Source organism: Mercurialis annua, linkage group LG7 (assembly GCF_937616625.2).
Source record: "Mercurialis annua linkage group LG7, ddMerAnnu1.2, whole genome shotgun sequence".
Classification (NCBI taxonomy): Eukaryota; Viridiplantae; Streptophyta; class Magnoliopsida; order Malpighiales; family Euphorbiaceae; genus Mercurialis; species Mercurialis annua.
In genome coordinates this window covers 38,231,198-38,246,995 of record NC_065576.1, presented here as the reverse complement: position 1 = coordinate 38,246,995, position 15,798 = coordinate 38,231,198, and the positions used below count along the sequence as shown (strand labels likewise).

General features: G+C 34.6%; 2 long non-coding RNA genes across 2 annotated transcripts; both read right to left on the bottom strand.

The window, feature by feature from the left end:
• Window positions 1-4,536: 4,536 nt before the first annotated feature.
• LOC130014793 (uncharacterized) lies at window positions 4,537-7,034 on the bottom strand. The gene is made up of 2 exons (XR_008789513.1): window positions 6,865-7,034; window positions 4,537-5,620 (listed from the first exon to the last, which is right to left on the bottom strand). It is a non-coding gene; the product is annotated as an uncharacterized LOC130014793 (long non-coding RNA).
• Window positions 7,035-12,913: 5,879 nt separating this feature from the next.
• LOC130014792 (uncharacterized) lies at window positions 12,914-15,411 on the bottom strand. The gene is made up of 2 exons (XR_008789510.1): window positions 15,242-15,411; window positions 12,914-13,997 (listed from the first exon to the last, which is right to left on the bottom strand). It is a non-coding gene; the product is annotated as an uncharacterized LOC130014792 (long non-coding RNA).
• Between the last annotated feature and the right edge of the window lie 387 nt (window positions 15,412-15,798).

The following is a 15,798-nucleotide window of genomic DNA, read 5'->3' as shown; positions in this document are numbered from 1 at the left end:
TCTAATTAGACTTTAATATTATTAATAATACAAAAATACTTTCTTTTTTATAAAATTAACTTACAATAATTATTTAATTTAAATTAACTATAAATAATTTTTAAACACAAAACCGTAAAATTATATATTTTTACTATAAAAAAAAAGACGGATTCCCCGTCCGGAGGAGGAGCCATGGAGGAGGAGCACAGATCTGGAGGAGCAGATCTGTGTACTCCTAGGAGGAGCAGATCGCTCCTCCTTCCATGAGAAGGAGGAGCGATCTGCTCCCCCTTCTGTCAAGGAGGAGCAGATCGCTCCTCCTTCACATGGAAGGAGGAGCGATCTGCTCCCCCTTCTGTCAAGGAGGAGCAGATCGCTCCTCCTTCCATGTGAAGGAGGAGCGATCTGCTCCCCCTTCTTTCAAGGAGGAGCGATCTGCTCCTCCTCCACTGTGAAGATATGTGCTCCTCCTCCATGGAGGAGGAGCCCTCCTCCATAGAGGAGGAGCTGCTCCTCCTTTCGAGGGACCCGAAAAAAATAAAAGATAAAATTGTAAAAAAATTCATAGCGGCGTATCAATTGGAAGAGTACGGTGTTTGTCGGAAATATTTTTTAATTTATTTAGTTTTTAAACAAAAAAATGTTATAAGGTGGGGTTTTTTTAAGTAATTAGGCCTTTAATTTTTAGGGGGTAGTTGGTTTAATTTTTCGATAGAGCTTTTAACTTTTTCTTTTCAAAAAGCTCCACTGAAGTATTTGATGAGATTTTTTTAAGTGTTTTTGGAGTTTTTTGAACCTCCAACAGCTGCTGTTGGAAAAGCTCCATTTTGAAGCTTTTTGCTAACAACTGATAGTTGTTTCAATATTTTTAATTATTTAGACAAAATTATCCCTATAAGAATATAACGTTTTTTTTATATGTAAAATTATTTAAATTATTTTTAAATACTCTAATAATTTTTAAATTATATAAAATTATTTTATTTATATAGAACAACTATAAAATTAATATATTTTTAAAAATAAATCATAAATTTATCAGAAAAATATTTAAATAGGTTTAAACTAAATATTGCTTCTTATAAAAAATAATTATTAATATTTTTATTAAATACTATTTTATATAATATACTTATAATTTAATACATAAAAATAAAAATTAGATGCCCTTTAAGGTCATTTTATATATAAACAGCAACAACTAATCAAATCTTATCAAACACGTATAGTCTATCAGCTATCAGCTACCACCCAATAGCAAACAGCTACAAAAAAAAACAGCTGAACCAAACAGGCCTTTAGTTCCACTCCGATGTTGTAATTTGTTTTCAGTTTTATCCTATTTCAGATATTTAATTTTTAATTGCACCCTGAATTTGAAAAACTAAATAATTTTATTATTATAAGGATCAAAATATGTAAAACAACTACATAAGGATTATTTCATATCTTTTTTATTTAGATAAATTTCAACAAGTCCTTAAACTTAAAAAAATTTCAAATAAATCCTAAATAAAGCATTAACTATAATTAATTATTAAATTTCAATACATCCCACTTCGCTTTCATCGGACCCGTCATCACCGGACCCATCGACCAAACTCCGCTCGTCACTAGGGGTGAGCAAGAACCGAACCAAACAAAAAAATATAACCGAACCAAACTTCGCTGTTTGGTTCGGTTTTTCGGTGAAAGCGGTTTGGTTCGGTTTCTAATTTAAGTAAAGTTTGGTGTTCGGTGTTCGGTTTGATTTGGGTGTTTTGAAAACCGAACCGACTGAAAAACCGAATTAACCGAACTTTGATATAAAAAATATATATATTTTTAAAAATAATATACATATATACTTATATTTATATGTTTTTTGTCTTTATATCTTAATTATTGTTGATATATGAGTTAATAATTGTTATTTATACATATATGGAAGTTTATTAGACCCTAATTATTTAATATTTCAATTAATTTTGATATAAAAAAATTTAAAAAATAAAAAATGGTGAAATTCGGTTTTAACCGAACCAAACCGTATCGAACCGAAATTTTCGGTTTGGTTTGGTTCGGTTTTTTCACCTCCAAACTAAAAGTTTGGTTCGGTTTGGTTTGGGAATTTTTCAAACCGAAAACTGAAAAAACCGAAAAAAATTCCAACCGAACCGAAACGAACCGACCGATGCTCACCCCTACTCGTCACCCACCATCGGCAAATCATCCACCGTTGCACCCCCACCAAAAACCACCGAACAAATTCTTTTTTTTTAATTCTTTTTTTAAGATCGGCCCGGAGTTCCTCCTATTCCGAGGAACAACAGTTCCTCGCCTTTGAGGAGCATTCGCTGTTGAGGAGCAAATCTGCTCCTCGACGAGGAGCTGCCAGAGGAGGAGGAGCTCCTCTTCTCCCGGCAAGTAAAAAAAAAATTATTTCTATTTAATTAATTTGAAGTTAATTTTTTTGATTTTATGGAGAAGATCGTTTTTTTGTGTGATTTATAACATTAAAAAAATTAGATTATTTGATCAATATGAAGGATCTATTTTGAATATTATCCAAATAAAAAGAGTTCAATTTAATGTTTCAGGATGCAATTGAAAACCAAAAATCTGAAATAGGGTAAATTAAAAATAATTACAACATCAGAGTGGAATTAAAAATCAAAATAAAGGTTAAGATTTTTTCAACCAATTAGCCTGAGAAATATGGTGACCTTGAGGAACAAATAATTAGGTGGTTGCTCATCCTTCAAGAGAAAATATACCATGCGTTGGTCCAATTGGTTTAACAAATTCATTGATTTTACTTTATTTTTATAGTATATCAGTACGCAACCCTCACATTGCTTCGCAGTTATCTGTTTTCTAGCTATAATAAACAACAATAATTAAAATAAATATTTGAATGCATTTAAAAAAGAAAAATATACTATCTTACAAAAAAATAAAAAAAAAATATTATCTCATATAGATAAAAATAAAAATACATTTTTATAAATAATACTACTAATAATAAATAATAAGTGAAAAATTCTCGAACATACTTCTGTGAGCTCTCATTCTCATATAATAAAAATAACTAAATAGATTTTTGGTTTATTGTTGTTTTCTCTCGCTTCCTCTTTTCAGGCTTTTATTTATTTATTTTCACTTCCCTTTCACCTATTGTGTTTGGATTCAGATATTTTGTGATGAATACAAGCTATATTTTGCTCTATTTTTATGAAAAAAATTCTTTTAAAGGTCATGTTTTGTTTAATACTACTGGGGTCAATGTCAGTTTAAAATTCAATTTTTTTGCCTGATTTTTATTATGTTTGTAAGCTAAAAAAATCTACACCTGAAACTATTTTCTACTTTTCTTTAAATTTCTTTAGTTTTTTTAGTGACTAATTGCAGCGATTTTAGCATTGTGCTCGGTCAGAATGGTTCTGTTACCTAATCACAAGTGTAAATGGATCAAAATCGACCTCCTTAAAGTTGTTTTGCTGTAAACTCTAATTTTAATTAATATTTATATTTATTAATTTTTAGTTTTCCAATAAGAAAAGGGTCAAACAAGTTCCTACGTTTAGTCTATGGGTCAAGTAGACCCTCAACATTCGGAAAGAGCCAAATAAGTTTCTAATGTCTTTAAATTGTATCATCTAAACCCTCCGTAGGGATCATCGAGGACCCTAACTGTCACGACCCAATTTCATGGATCGTGACCGGCGCTAGGGTATGAGTATGGTCGTTCCAATACCCGTAGCAAGTCTTACGGAAAACAATCAAGCATATAAACCTGTAGAAACTTTGCTCGGGGGCAACCGACACTCCAACCTAAGTCTAGCAATTTATATCACAGTTCTAATATAAATAAGTTAAATATCTGAAATACTCAACTGAACCGAGTCTCAACAGCATGCCTTATATATAATAAGATAAATCCAGAGTATACATGCCTTAAAGTAAAAATAAAACAATCCGACCAATCCGACAATCCAAAGTACGATAATCAATATAAATACTAGTTCTACTGCGGTTTAAGAGTTTAAAACAATAGACTAGTTTTATTGACATAAAAACCTCCAAAAATCAAGAATTGAAGATAACCAAGCTTTCAAATTATAAACCTGGAAAAATTGAAAAACCAACGGGGTCAGATATAATGAGATGAGTTCGCAATACTATTTACATTTATTAAGTTTAAAACCATTAAATCAAAACCTTTTTGTCACGACCCGATTCTCGGCATCGAGACCGGCGCTAGGGAATGGGAGTGGTTGCTCCGAAACCCGTAGCAAGCCTTAAAAGTACATTAAAAATCACTTAAAATTTTTCGCGGAATTCAAATCATTTTCGAACATTTTAAAATCGCAGTATAAAACGTTCTCATACAAATTACCATTTAAAACATGCACATAACTTTTTTCTCTTTAATTATTGCATTTTAGTTTCAAAACCATTTCTCTATGGTTTATCATGCATCTCAAGTGCATACTATCTTACTATGGTAATTACTGCATTTCACTATGCAGGCCATTTCTCTATGGACTTAACCGCATTTCATTATGCAGACCATTTCATTATGGATTTAACTGCATTTCATTATGCAGATGCGCTCGCCGCATTTTATACTCGTGCAGTCGCTCGGACTTTCGCACAGCATTCACATATTACATTATATCAGAGTTTAAGCGTTATAATAAAATATAAAGCATAAATAAGTCCAACGACTATTAAGGTATCACCGTTCATTATTCTAGCTACTGCAACTCTAGACACATAAAGGAAAGTCATTCTCACTTATACAAGCCAGGGATTTCCGGAACAAGAAACTGGAAATCCACACGTCAAACTACTCGCCTGTAAAAATATTAAATTCAACGGGGTCAGTTATAAAAACTGGTGAATGCGTACAACATGTACTAATAAACATTAATATGAAAGCAATGCATTCCAGATTACCGATTCATATGAAACCCTAAACCATGATTCATGTTCCTATATGCTTTCAAAACAGGAAACATAAATATTACACATCATTTCGTCATATTCGGGTTAACCTTTTTATGGCCGTATTTATTCATTTCTTTTTGTACTCTAGCCCGTCAAATCTGATCATTCATATTTTACGTATGTGAAGGTCTTTAGACTCTTTCACCATACAACAGATTTCGGCAGTACATATATACCGTCGCCATTTTCACTTTTTTTAAAAGGTTCAACCTCTCAGATCTCGGCAGTTTCTCTTTACTGCCTTTGGTCGTCTATATTCCGTTGCCTCTGAAGATCTGTTCACACAGAGTCTAGGCCGTCGCCTGACTTTCCAGGCCGTCGCCAGGATTCACACAGTATATTCACATGCAACCCATTCTAAATGCAATACCGGTGATCACACAGCACTATTGCCGCCCAATAGTAAGCACGTTTCAATGAATCTAAATCGGTTTCAACACTATGAATAGTTCATGCGATTTAAATTCAAATAAAATAAAGCATTTGCAAATCATGTAAAGCAGTTCGCAAATATTTTTAATACTAATATTTAGCAGTATAAGTTGTAAACACACTCACAGTACTCGCTTATTCCAATTATAAAAATACCACCCGTCGATTATTCAAAACCTTTGCTCGCCGGTTTCCGCGACAAAACTCGCTGGATCTAATTTAGAGATTAAACATTAATAAATGTAATAACTCTAAATTCTAGGATATACTCTAGACCGACTCAACCATATAACCACATAATCACAAACCAAATTTGATTCCGACTATCTATTTCCGCGTCATCGTATTTCTATACGATACACCACGTAGCTTATTTATTTTCAATAAATAAACATAGAATTATAATTCCATATAATTCTATCACACATTCAATTCACATAATTTTCTAAAATACACCTTTAGAAAATCTCAACAAATATACCACATTTCAAAAATAACCAAAAATATTTTTCCGTAAAATATTTTTGACCCGGGGCTCGGCCCCCCCTTATTTTCTGCCAAAAACATTTCGGCACTAACTACTGCCAAATGAGTTTAGGACTGAGCCAACATGCTCTATCCCCTCTACTCATACTCCGGTCACCGTATTCCGGTGGTTTTGGCCGGAAAACTCAAAAACGCTAAAAACGCTTAAAAGATCCATTTTAAGCCATTTTTATACCGAAATTCATCAAAATCAGTTTCAAATACATTTTTAATTTTTATCTTGTAAAAACAGCAGCCCAATATTTTTAAAATAATATTTTCCATTATTTTAACCATTAAAACCGAAATAACAATTAATAATCAAAACCGATTATTAATCCTTCAAAACACTACACAAAAATCATTTAAACTCCACACATAATTATCAAACACATTTCATAAATTTTTCATAAATATTTTCTGCCCAGAATTTAAAATGACAGTTTTACCCTTTTTAGAACAATTTTTGGCCGAATAGAGTTATTAAAAGTTAAACCCGATTATTAAACCGCTAAAAATTAACCATCAACCATTTAATTAACATCAACCAAAAATATAACTCATCCATGAACAAAATTATTTCCAGAATTTAAAAATCCCTTTATTTACCATTTTTAAGCTATTTTTAAGCTTTAAAACAATTAAAAACCGAAACCCAACTAATTAAATTAACACCCGAATAAATTAACATTTTTAATCCACAAAAATTTAACTTTAAAGCATATATAAATATCATCATTTAGATCAGCCCAGAAATTTAAATAAATAATTTAATTTTCACGGAAAAATTATTTTTAAACCGAAACCCATTAAACTAGTAATTAAAACCAACTAATTATCCATCAAACATCAAATTTAAACCATCCTAAGCATGTTTCTAGACCTCAACCAACATCAGTAAATAAAAACTAAGATTTGAGCTTGAAATTATACCTCAAACGAACATGCAAATATAGATTAATGATCTACGTAAGCTCCTCGTCAATTTCCGTTAAGAAAATTTTGAGAGAAAATCAAAGGATAAATTTTTGTGTTTTGAGCTTGAATGGTTCGGCACCCACACTCAAATGGAGAAGATGAAATAGAGACTTGGGCACCAAGTTTAGCTTAGGAAAATATCTAGATATTATTTGGTTGTTCAATTATTTACAAGTTTGCCATTATGGCATTCTTGTAAATAATTCGAACTCTAGGGGCAAAATAATTTCAACTTTACCAAGTATTCAAAAACATTAAATCATATCATATGGGCTGTTTTTAAAATATTTTTGGGCTTTTAAAAATATTTAAAATAATTATTTTTACGGTTTTTAGTGAAAAATCACAAAATTCACTTTTAACACGTAAAATTGCCAAAAATCACATTTTTACCCTTATAAATTCATCACGTGAATTTATTCACTATTTTCGAGGTCCTAATTAATTAAAATTGGACACTAGCGAAAATAAACACTAATAATTCTACGGGGTATTACATTCACCCCTCCTTATAAGAAATTCGTCCTCGAATTTCAAAACAACCTATTATCTTGAGCAAACAAGTGGGGATATCGTTTCCGCATATCCGCCTCCGTTTCCCACGTACATTCCTCAATTGTACGGCTCCTCCAGAGCACTTTTACCATAGGTATCTCCTTACTACGGAGTTTCCTAATCTGGGTATCAACAATTTCTACGGGTTCCTCCTCATAAGATAGTTCCTCGTCTATCTCAACCTCCTGAGGTTGAATAAGTCTATGAGGGTCAGGAATATACTTCCTAAGCATCGACACGTGAAACACTGGATGTACCTGCGACATCTCAGACGGTAATGCTAACTTATAAGCTACCGCTCCTATTCGCTCAATAACCTCATAAGGTCCTGCATACCTCGGCGCTAGCTTTCCTTTCTTTCCAAATCGGATTACACCTTTCATAGGTGATATTTTAAGAAACACAAAATCTCCGACTTGAAATTCTATATCCTTTCTCCTCACATCAGCATAGCTCTTTTGCCGACTAAATGCAGTTTCTAAACGTTGCTTAATCAACGGCACTTTCTCAGACGTAATCTGAACTATTTCAGCTCCTGTCAACTTTCTTTCTCCAACTTCTTCCCAACAAATTGGAGATCTACACTTACGTCCATACAACGCCTCATACGGTGCCATCTCAATACTGGAATGATAACTATTGTTATATGAAAACTCTACTAACGGTAGATACTCATCCCAATGGCCTCCAAAATCTAAAACACACATTCTTAACATATCCTCCAAAGTCTGGATAGTCCTTTCAGACTGTCCATCTGTTTGGGGATGAAACGCCGTACTAAAATCTAAGCGCGTTCCTAAAGCCTCTTGCAGACTTTGCCAAAATCGGGATGTAAAAACTGATCCTCGATCTGACACAATTGACACAGGAACTCCATGTAAACTGACCACTTTGTCAATATAAATCTGTGCCAACTTTGCTGCCGTATAGGTAACCTTGATCGGAATGAAATGAGCCGACTTTGTCATTCGATCAACGATAACCCATATCGAATCAAAACCATGTTGCGACTTAGGCAATCCAACGACAAAATCCATGGTTATTCTTTCCCATTTCCATTCTGGTATTGGTAATTGTTGCAAAAATCCAAATGGTCTCTGATGTTCCAACTTCACCTGTTGGCATATCGGACACTTAGCAACAAATTCTGCTATATCCCTTTTCATACCATTCCACCAATACATCTGCTTAACATCGTGATACATCTTGGTAGAACCAGGATGAACACTATACTTAGATCCATGTGCCTCCATCATAATTCTCTGTTTCAATTCCTCTACATTTGGTACGCACACCCTTGTACCAAATTTCAGAATACCACCTTTCCAATTATACTCAGAGTTCATCCCCTTTTGAACTTCTGCAATAACATGCTTTAGTTGAGGATCCGTTGTCTGAAGTTCCTTAATCTGATCATTCAATGTAGGTTTAATCGTCATTTGAGCTAACAAACTTCCCAAATACGAAACCTCTAATTGAACTCCTTGATCAAACAACGAATGCACTTCTCTAATCATTCGTCTCTTCTCAACTAAAGTAACATGAGCTAAACTTCCTGCTGATTTTCTGCTCAACGCATCAGCTACTACGTTAGCTTTGCCAGGATGATACTGTATCGTACAGTCATAATCCTTTAGCAACTCCATCCACCTCCTCTGCCTGAGATTCAACTCTCTCTGATCAAATATGTATTTCAGACTCTTGTGATCAGTGAATATTTCGCATTTTGCTCCATATAGGTAATGTCTCCAAATCTTTAATGCGAATATTACTGCTGCTAATTCTAGATCATGGGTTGGATAATTAACTTCATGCTTTTTCAACTGGCGAGAAGCATAAGCTATAACTCGTCCATGTTGCATCAGTACACATCCTAACCCGATCCTAGAAGCATCACAATAGACTGTAAGTCCATCACTACCTTCTGGTAATGCCAGAACTGGAGCTGTCGTCAAACACTCCTTCAGCTTCTGGAAACTCACTTCACATTGATCATTCCAAATGAACTTCGCGTTCTTCTGAGTTAGCTTAGTTAATGGTGCAGACAACTTAGAAAAGTCTTGCACAAACCGTCTATAATAACCAGCTAAACCCAAGAAACTACGAATTTCTGTCACTGAACTTGGCCTTTTCCAATCCATCACAGCTTCAATCTTTTTAGGATCCACCTTAATCCCACTTTGAGATACTACATGTCCCAAAAATGCTACCTCTTCTAACCAAAACTCACACTTCGAGAATTTGGCATAAAGCTGATGATCTCTCAAAGTTTGTAACACAATCCTTAAGTGTTGCGCATGCTCCTCCTCTGTGCGCGAATAAATCAAGATATCATCTATGAACACTATCACGAATTGATCTAGAAACGGTTTAAAAATCCGATTCATCAAATCCATGAAAGCCGCTGGTGCATTTGTCAATCCAAATGACATCACCAAAAATTCATAATGACCGTATCTTGTTCTGAATGCAGTCTTTGGAATATCATCATTTCTGATCTTCAACTGATGATAACCAGACCTCAGATCAATCTTTGAAAAGTACCTCGCTCCTTGCAATTGATCGAATAAATCGTCAATTCTGGGTAAAGGATACTTATTCTTGATTGTGACCTTATTGAGTTGTCTGTAATCTATACAGAGTCTCATTGATCCATCCTTCTTCTTAACAAACAACACAGGTGCTCCCCAAGGTGAGACACTTGGTCGTATAAATCCACGATCAATCAATTCTTCTAATTGATCCTTCAACTCCTTTAGTTCTGCTGGTGCCATACGATACGGAGGTATCGATATTGGACTTGTACCAGGAACTAGATCAATACAGAATTCAATCTCTCGATCTGGTGGTAATCCAGGTAACTCTTCTGGAAACACATCAGAATACTCCGAAACTACTGGTACATCATTCACATTTCCAACTTCCTTCTGAACATCTCGTACCAGAGCTAAAAATCCTTGACATCCTTTACTTAACATCTTTCTCGCTTTCAAAGCCGAGACTAAACTCTTTGGGGTTTCCAACTTCTCTCCCCGAATAGAGATAAGTTCAGTTCCAGGTACATGGAACGTCACTATCTTCTTTCTACAATCCACATTTGCATAATGTTGCGACAACCAATCCATTCCTAGGATGACGTCGAATTCTAAAACATTAAGCAACAACAAATCCGCAAGCAATTCTCGCTCTCCAATTAACACAGGACACGACGGATACACTACAGTAACGTCTATGCTTTCGCCTACAGGTGTGGCTACTAACAATGGGTTTTGCAAAATCACAGGTTGAATTCCTAATTTTAATGCAAAACTTGACGATACAAATGAATGCGTAGCACCGGGATCAAATAAAATTGATGCATCATGCGAAGATATTGAAAATATACCTTGCACTACCGCATTCGACGCATTCGCCTCTTGAGGATTGATCGCAAAAACTCTAGCCTGCCCTCCGCTAGCAGTTGCTCCAGATCCTCGTCCGCCTATGGTCCTTCCTCCACCACGATTACCAAAACCATATCCTCTTCCACGTTGTCCATTAAACACATTCTGGTTCTGTGCCTGCCCAGACACTGCAGGATATACAGGTCTAGGTTGTTGAAACACTGGTTGAACAACACTAGCACTTGAACCTTGTGGTCCAGACATAGGACATTCTCTTGAGAAATGACCTTGCTGTCCACATGTGTAACAACCTCTAGTTGCCCAATAGCATGCTCCAAAATGCTTCTTCCCACAAGTATTACATAGTGGTACTGTTCCTCCTGAACTTCGTCCACTAGAACTTGATCCAGACATACTGAACCTCCTATCTTTCTTTCCCTTCTTAAATCCTTTACGATATGGTCCAGTGAACCTATTCGTATTCGAACTAGCAGTTCCTTCTCTTACGAGCTCACCAGAAACATTGATCTTTCCAAATTGGATCAAAGTACTTTCCATCTGACGTGCACTATCGATGATTTGCACCAAATCCTTACTAACATCAGATAGCAATCCAATATATTCGGGTCCTAGCCCCTTAATGAACCTTGAATTCACCCTATCTCTATCCAACATCAGATCAGGTGTGAATCGACTTAATCTTGTGAACTCCGTCACATACTCCTGCACCGTCTTTCCTATCTTATTCAAATTCAACAACTTCTCTCGATGATTCTCCGTTACTGAAAACGGCAGAAAGAAATTCTTAAATCGAGTGACAAATTCATTCCAAGTCATCTCTCCCATACTTGGTTGAATATGCCTTTGAAACCAATCCTTCGCAGATCCTTTTACTGACATCTCCACCATCAGTATAGTCTGTCTTTCACTAGCATTAAGACGTCTAGCATTCATCTCTACTTCCTCTAAGAAATCTAACGCATCGTTCGATCCATCAAACTTCATGGGCTTGAGCCTCATGTAAGCCATAACGAGATCACGATCAACATTAGCACCAACTCTCTGCTGTTGGTAATCCAACTGCTCTCTGTGCATATTCTGCACTTCCACTTGATTCGTTTGCATGGCTGCTATGCCAGCTAAAAATTGTTCGAAATCAAAGCCCGGAATATTAAAATTAGGCCCACGGCCTCTACCACGACCTCGACCACGTCCACGTCCACGACCACGACCTTCGCCTGCTGCGGGTATCGCATCGTTATGAACGGACTCCTCATCATGAACATTCTCCTCTTGAATGTTTTCCTCATGCTGATCAGCCATTCTGATCAAAGCACGTCATCTATTAAGAATCTATCTAAGCGTTCTAATCGTATACTATCAGGCTCTACTTACTCCTAACAAGCATACAGACTCGATCCTAGAGCACAGCTGGGAATATTTAAAACAAATGATGACTTAACGAATGACATGACCGAAAATCCTATATGTTGCAGTAGACTCTATACCAATTTCCTAGGTTCACATTCCATACGGTATATTACAATGATACCACCTTTACTATCAACCACTTTTCGACTATCATTCAGTCGGTGGAAATGATACCAACTTTCATTACTCCTTTCATATATTAGTAATGGTTTAAGACTATAAACCATCACTTTGATATCAAACTCGACAATGGCCCGTTTTTCGACCATTGCTCTGATACCACCTTTATCACGACCCGATTCTCGGCATCGAGACCGGCGCTAGGGAATGGGAGTGGTTGCTCCGAAACCCGTAGCAAGCCTTAAAAGTACATTAAAAATCACTTAAAATTTTTCGCGGAATTCAAATCATTTTCGAACATTTTAAAATCGCAGTATAAAACGTTCTCATACAAATTACCATTTAAAACATGCACATAACTTTTTTCTCTTTAATTATTGCATTTTAGTTTCAAAACCATTTCTCTATGGTTTATCATGCATCTCAAGTGCATACTATCTTACTATGGTAATTACTGCATTTCACTATGCAGGCCATTTCTCTATGGACTTAACCGCATTTCATTATGCAGACCATTTCATTATGGATTTAACTGCATTTCATTATGCAGATGCGCTCGCCGCATTTTATACTCGTGCAGTCGCTCGGACTTTCGCACAGCATTCACATATTACATTATATCAGAGTTTAAGCGTTATAATAAAATATAAAGCATAAATAAGTCCAACGACTATTAAGGTATCACCGTTCATTATTCTAGCTACTGCAACTCTAGACACATAAAGGAAAGTCATTCTCACTTATACAAGCCAGGGATTTCCGGAACAAGAAACTGGAAATCCACACGTCAAACTACTCGCCTGTAAAAATATTAAATTCAACGGGGTCAGTTATAAAAACTGGTGAATGCGTACAACATGTACTAATAAACATTAATATGAAAGCAATGCATTCCAGATTACCGATTCATATGAAACCCTAAACCATGATTCATGTTCCTATATGCTTTCAAAACAGGAAACATAAATATTACACATCATTTCGTCATATTCGGGTTAACCTTTTTATGGCCGTATTTATTCATTTCTTTTTGTACTCTAGCCCGTCAAATCTGATCATTCATATTTTACGTATGTGAAGGTCTTTAGACTCTTTCACCATACAACAGATTTCGGCAGTACATATATACCGTCGCCATTTTCACTTTTTTTAAAAGGTTCAACCTCTCAGATCTCGGCAGTTTCTCTTTACTGCCTTTGGTCGTCTATATTCCGTTGCCTCTGAAGATCTGTTCACACAGAGTCTAGGCCGTCGCCTGACTTTCCAGGCCGTCGCCAGGATTCACACAGTATATTCACATGCAACCCATTCTAAATGCAATACCGGTGATCACACAGCACTATTGCCGCCCAATAGTAAGCACGTTTCAATGAATCTAAATCGGTTTCAACACTATGAATAGTTCATGCGATTTAAATTCAAATAAAATAAAGCATTTGCAAATCATGTAAAGCAGTTCGCAAATATTTTTAATACTAATATTTAGCAGTATAAGTTGTAAACACACTCACAGTACTCGCTTATTCCAATTATAAAAATACCACCCGTCGATTATTCAAAACCTTTGCTCGCCGGTTTCCGCGACAAAACTCGCTGGATCTAATTTAGAGATTAAACATTAATAAATGTAATAACTCTAAATTCTAGGATATACTCTAGACCGACTCAACCATATAACCACATAATCACAAACCAAATTTGATTCCGACTATCTATTTCCGCGTCATCGTATTTCTATACGATACACCACGTAGCTTATTTATTTTCAATAAATAAACATAGAATTATAATTCCATATAATTCTATCACACATTCAATTCACATAATTTTCTAAAATACACCTTTAGAAAATCTCAACAAATATACCACATTTCAAAAATAACCAAAAATATTTTTCCGTAAAATATTTTTGACCCGGGGCTCGGCCCCCCCTTATTTTCTGCCAAAAACATTTCGGCACTAACTACTGCCAAATGAGTTTAGGACTGAGCCAACATGCTCTATCCCCTCTACTCATACTCCGGTCACCGTATTCCGGTGGTTTTGGCCGGAAAACTCAAAAACGCTAAAAACGCTTAAAAGATCCATTTTAAGCCATTTTTATACCGAAATTCATCAAAATCAGTTTCAAATACATTTTTAATTTTTATCTTGTAAAAACAGCAGCCCAATATTTTTAAAATAATATTTTCCATTATTTTAACCATTAAAACCGAAATAACAATTAATAATCAAAACCGATTATTAATCCTTCAAAACACTACACAAAAATCATTTAAACTCCACACATAATTATCAAACACATTTCATAAATTTTTCATAAATATTTTCTGCCCAGAATTTAAAATGACAGTTTTACCCTTTTTAGAACAATTTTTGGCCGAATAGAGTTATTAAAAGTTAAACCCGATTATTAAACCGCTAAAAATTAACCATCAACCATTTAATTAACATCAACCAAAAATATAACTCATCCATGAACAAAATTATTTCCAGAATTTAAAAATCCCTTTATTTACCATTTTTAAGCTATTTTTAAGCTTTAAAACAATTAAAAACCGAAACCCAACTAATTAAATTAACACCCGAATAAATTAACATTTTTAATCCACAAAAATTTAACTTTAAAGCATATATAAATATCATCATTTAGATCAGCCCAGAAATTTAAATAAATAATTTAATTTTCACGGAAAAATTATTTTTAAACCGAAACCCATTAAACTAGTAATTAAAACCAACTAATTATCCATCAAACATCAAATTTAAACCATCCTAAGCATGTTTCTAGACCTCAACCAACATCAGTAAATAAAAACTAAGATTTGAGCTTGAAATTATACCTCAAACGAACATGCAAATATAGATTAATGATCTACGTAAGCTCCTCGTCAATTTCCGTTAAGAAAATTTTGAGAGAAAATCAAAGGATAAATTTTTGTGTTTTGAGCTTGAATGGTTCGGCACCCACACTCAAATGGAGAAGATGAAATAGAGACTTGGGCACCAAGTTTAGCTTAGGAAAATATCTAGATATTATTTGGTTGTTCAATTATTTACAAGTTTGCCATTATGGCATTCTTGTAAATAATTCGAACTCTAGGGGCAAAATAATTTCAACTTTACCAAGTATTCAAAAACATTAAATCATATCATATGGGCTGTTTTTAAAATATTTTTGGGCTTTTAAAAATATTTAAAATAATTATTTTTACGGTTTTTAGTGAAAAATCACAAAATTCACTTTTAACACGTAAAATTGCCAAAAATCACATTTTTACCCTTATAAATTCATCACGTGAATTTATTCACTATTTTCGAGGTCCTAATTAATTAAAATTGGACACTAGCGAAAATAAACACTAATAATTCTACGGGGTATTACACTTTTATACTAATA